Here is a 5,616-nt window from a genome sequence, read left to right on the forward strand (position 1 = left end):
TGGTTGTTGCTTGACGCGACGCAGGTCACCCGCGGCCGGGGGGAGGTCGCGAGTACCCTGTAAGTTGGCGACGAAGCGTTCGCGCATCTCGTCCCAGGAGGAGATCGAGCCTGGAGGCAGGTTCAGGAGCCACGAATGGGCGCCGTCTTTGAGAGCCATGGGAAACCAGTTCGCCATGACTTTCTCATCACCGTTGGCCGCCTTGATGCTCAGCTCGTAGAGCTGTAGGAACTTCGCGGGGTCGGGGTTGCCGTCATAGCGAGGAGGCAGATCCGGCTTGAACTTGCCCGGCCAGGCGACGCTATGCAGCTCGGGGGTGAAGGCGCGGCAGCCGGTTGTGGTCACCGTGGCCCGTCTTGGAGGTGGAGTTTGGTCTTGACGCCCGCACGTCGCTATGGCGAGCGGCGCGGGGCCTTGCCGCGGCAAACGATCCTGGCGTGGCGGTGCGAGGAGTGGTGGAGCGTTCTCTTGCGGTCGAGGGACTTCTTGACAGCGGCTTTCCTCACATGCGGGCGCCGGACACGGTGGGTCGCGCCGTGGAGCCACGCGCCTTGGCGCCAGGGTGCCGTCTTGGTGCAGAGGTGGTGGAGGTGCTCCGTGAGCTACGTCGCCCGTAGCTGGCGGAGGGCGAGGCAGAGAGAGGGACGGCGCAGGCGAGCCCCCTGCGGCACGGACAAGCTCGGTGATGCGGTCGAGCCAGTCCTCATAGAGGTCATCGACCGGACGGTAGCGCAGGAGCTCGTGCGCCATGAGGAGCGCGGCCCGTGCGTCCATGGGAGCGCGACGAGCGTGAGACGACGAACCAGCAGGAGTCGGCGATGGAGTGGCGGTGTGGCCGTCCCGCCGCACCGAGGGGTGCCGCCAGGACGCTTGCTGCTCGTTCCCCGCCGGGCCGGTGGTGGCGTTGGCGGCAGGCGATGGAGAACGACGGGGTGGCCCGCCGACAGGGGCCGTCTGAGCGACGCGGGTGGCGAGGGCAGCCCGGCGCTCGGCGCGGGCGCAATGTGCGTCCCCCATGGGAACGATGAAGCGACGTGACATGGAGCGACAGAAGGGAAGCTTCGGCGCACCCCTACCCGGCGCGCCAAATGTCCGATCACAGGTTCTGGCAAAACCCTTAAGGTTCGAACTCTGGGGTGCGCGCGAAGTTCTTTCCCCCCTACCGATCCACGCCCTAGCTTGCTAAGATCTCGAAGACGAACTCACAACACAAGAGACACAAGATTTATACTAGTTCGGGCCACCGTTGTGGTGTAATACCCTACTGCAGTGTGGTGGTGGTGGATTGCCTCTTGGGCTGATGATGAACAGTACAAGGGGAAGAACAGCCTCCTGAGGTTGAGGTGTTCTTGTGCTTGGTGAACTTGTGTGTGTTGGTTCGCTCAGCTCGGGCTTGCTTGTGAGCTCCAAACTCGGTGCCCCCTACGGTGGTGGCTGGTTCTACTCATATAGGCCCTGATCCTCTTCCCAAATATTGAGTGAGAAGGGAGCCAACAACGGCCAATTTGAAGGGGGACAGCTAGTACAGCTTATCCTGACAAAAGTGGTCTTCGCCTGCAAAAGGCTCTGGTGGTGACGCCGCCTTGGGCTCCATGGTGACCTCCGTCTTGCCGTCCTGCTGGTCTTGGTCTTGTTGCACCGATATGGAAAACCTTTACTTGACGCCTCGGTACTCTGCGCCTGCGCTTGCTTCCTTAGCACCAAAGGGGAAACAAGGGCACTGTGCGCGCTGGCGCCCGCCTGGTCTCGATCGTCATGGCTCACGTCATGAGAACCTCGCGAGGTTTGCCTTGCCTTGATCTCTCCGTCCCTCGCGAGCCTGCCTGGCGAGGCCGCTCCTGAGGAGGTCTTGTGTCGCCCGCCTCGCGAGGCTTGGCCCCTCGCGAGGGTCTTGAATGCCTTGTTGATGAAGATGGGCCATACGGGCCTGCTAGCAGAGCCACGCCGTGGGCCGCAGGCAGGCAAGTCTGGGGACCCCCGTTCCCAGAATGCCGACAATGGGGGATCCTCGGTCTCTCGTGAGGAGTTCAATGCGGCTTTGGACACATTTAAAACCTCCATGACGACCGAGGTTGAAGGCATGTTCAACAACTTTTTAGAAGGCCTTAAATTATCCACCGCACCAATGAAAGTGGGTGATCCCGCTAACAAGGTGACGGATGCTAACTCCTACAAGGGGGAAGCTACTAGTGACAAAGTTCCTTTATCTAGTGGTAGAAGTGGAAATGGCATCTTTGCCCATGTTGAACCTCCACTCACTTATGGAGGACCGGTTCCCTCCACTCAATTGAATCATGTTGGTCCTCCTCCTAAGTTTGTGAAAAATGAGGATTTTGCCTCTTGGGTCTATCGCTTTAAACGTCATTTAAATCATAGTAACACTAATCTTTGGAAAATTATTGAGCAAGGTTTCTACCCGCATGACCCAAGCAACTTCACCCCTAGAGAAGCCGCGGATAATCAATTCAACGAGTCTGCTCTCTTCATCATCCAAGATGCAATTCCATCCGAAGATATTGTGCATCTCCGACCTTTCACCGTGGCCAAGGAAGCATGGCAACGTGTTGTTTCCATTTACAATGGAAGCGCAAGCATTCAACGCTCCAACTATGAAGTGGTGGAAGATGAAGCCGATGAATTTGCAATGAATGAAGATGAGGAACCTCGTGAGTTTTACCAGAGATTAACCACTCTCGCAGTCTCACTCCGAGATCATGGGAGCAAGGATACAGATGACAATTGGATCAAGCGCAAGTTTCTCAAGGCCATGATGCCTTACCATAAGGCCATATCCTCCGTCATCCATCAAAGGCCGGACTTCCACACCTTGTCCTCAAGTGAAGTGTTGGATGAGTTTGTGGCAATGAGGATCTTGGACAAGACCGCCAACAATGCGGTGTTGCGTTCTCAACGAGCAAAGAAGCCCAACCTTGCCTTGAAGCCCAAGGCTAGTGTGGAAGAAGAGGATGAAGAGGAAGAAGAGGAGGGTAACCCCGAAGATACAAAATATGCTTATCATGAGCACATGGCTCTTGCTTCAAGGCAATTTTTTGGAGCAAGAAGAACTCAAGGCCCAACTTCAACAAGAACAACTCAAGTGGCGCCAAGGGCAAGCAACGTGTGAGGACATGCTATAATTGTGGCAATGTGAGCCACTTTGTTGCGGAGTGCCCTTATGAGAAGAGGGAAGACAATGGTGGCAAGCTCATCCGAAAAGACAAGGCCAAGTCCTTCCCCAACAAGAACAACTTCACCAAGAAGGCTCCTCCCAAGGGGTTGGTGGCACAAGAAGAATACAATGAGGATGATGACGATGATGAAGACGGTGAGACAGTTGCCATGGCCTCCGTTGCCATTGCAACAACTCCACAGGTGTCCCTCTTCGACTCACCCAACGAGAACATCACCGCCAAGTGCCTCATGGCCAAAGCCACCAACAAGGTAACCCCCAACATCAAAACCACCATCACTGCTTGCATTGATGAAAGTGAGGGGTCTAATGAGGAAGAAAATGAATTTGAGTCTTTTATGAGTAAGCTCAAGGGTAAATCCAAGAAGCACTTTGTTGCTCTCTTGGAAAAACTTGGTGAAGCCAATGACATGATCGAGGCTCACGAAGACACCATCTCTAAGAAGGAGGGGCATAGTCGTGACTATGCCGATGAGATACCGGATCTCTCTAGTGCGCTTGAGGAAGAGCGTGGTCATCGTTTGGCTCTTGAGGAGTCACACAGCGATGATCATGCTAAATTGAAGAAAGATCTTGATCATGCTCTTGTTGTATCTCATGTGCTCAATTCCGAGAAGGCCAAACTTGGGGTTGATCTTGCTAGACTCAAGGAGGAGTTTGATATACTTGACAAGGCTCACAAGGCCTTGAAGGGTACTCATGCTAACCTCAAAGGGTGTAACGCCCACGATGCGGCTATATCTCCTACGTGTCGAGGCACGACTTAGAGGCATAACCGCATAGTGGTTTTGTCGCAAGAAGGGTCATCTTCACACAATCCCATGTAATGAACAAGAATGGGATAAAGAGTTGGCTTACAATCGCCACTTCACACAATACATAAATATCATCCATACATCATCCAAAATACAATCATATAGACCGACTACGGTCAAAATCCAGATGAAAATAAGATAACCCCAAATGCTAGATCCCCGATCATCCCAACTGGGCTCCACTACTGATCATCAGGAAAAGACACATAGTAACGCCCCCGTTCCTCGTGGAACTCCCACTTGAGATCGACGCCATCGTCTGCACTGGCATCGTTGGCACCTGCAACTGTTTGGTAGAATCTGTGAGTCACGGGGACTCAGCAATCTCACACCCGCGAGATCAAGACTATTTAAGCTGGTAGGAAAAAGGAGGAGTAGTGAGGTGGAGCTGTAGCGGCAAAAGCATATATGGTGGCTAACTTGTGCAAATGAGAGCGAGAAGAGAAGCAACGGAACGGACGTCATCTAGAAATGACCAAGAAGTGATCCTGAACACCTACTTACGTCATGCATAACACAGACCGTGTTCACTTCCCGGACTCCGCCGAGAAGAGACCATCACGGCTACACACGCAGTGGATGTATTTTAATTGGGTCAAGTGACAAGTTATCTACAACCGGACATTAACAAATTCCCATCTGCCTCATAACCGCGGGCATGGCTTTCGAAAGATATTACCCTGCAGGGGTGTCCCAACTTAGCCCATCATAAGCTCTCACGGTCAACGAAGGATAAACCTTCTCCCGGAAAGACCCGATCAGTCTCGGAATCCCGGTTTACAAGACATCTCGACAATGGTAAAACAAGACCAGCAAAGCCGGACGAATGTGCCGACAAATCCCGATAGGAGCTGCACATATCTCGTTCTCAGGGCACAACGGATGAGCCAGACGTCGGGTTGGCATAGACCCTGGTTGCCCAGGGGGCGCCGGACATCGCTCGGTTTGGGCCAGCATTCGAAGGAACACTGGTCCGGGGGTTTAAAATAAGATGACCCTCGGGCTCGCGAAAACCCGGGGGAAAAGGCTTAGGTGGCAAATGGTAAAACCAAAGTTGGGCCTTGCTGGAGGAGTTTTATTCAAGGCGAACTGTCAAGGGGGTCCCATAAATCACCCGACCGTGTAAGGAACGCAAACTCAAGGAACATAATCCCAGTATAACAGTAACTAGGGCGGCAAGAGTTGAACAAAACACCAGGCATAAGGCCGAGCCTTCCACCCTTTACCAAAATATATAGATGCATTAATTAAATAAGAGATATTGTGATATCCCAACATATCCATGTTCCGACATGGAACAAACTTCAACTTCACCTGCAACTAGCAACGCTATAAGAGGGGCTGAGCAAAAGCGGTAACTTAGCCAAACAAAGGTTTGCTAGGAAAGGATGGTTAGGGCTGACATGGCTAAAGTGGGAGACATGATATAGCAAGTGATAGGTAGCGAGCATGGCAATAGAGCGAACAACTAGCAAAGCAAAGATGGAAGTGATTTCGAGGGGTGGTCATCTTGCCTGCAAGATTCTCAGAGTTGTCGAAAGCTTGATCCTCGTAAGCATACTCGACAGGTTCCTCATTCACAAACTTGTCTCCCGGATCTGCCCAAGAAAA

Source organism: Aegilops tauschii, chromosome 1 (genome assembly GCF_002575655.3).
Source record: "Aegilops tauschii subsp. strangulata cultivar AL8/78 chromosome 1, Aet v6.0, whole genome shotgun sequence".
NCBI lineage: Eukaryota > Viridiplantae > Streptophyta > Magnoliopsida > Poales > Poaceae > Aegilops > Aegilops tauschii.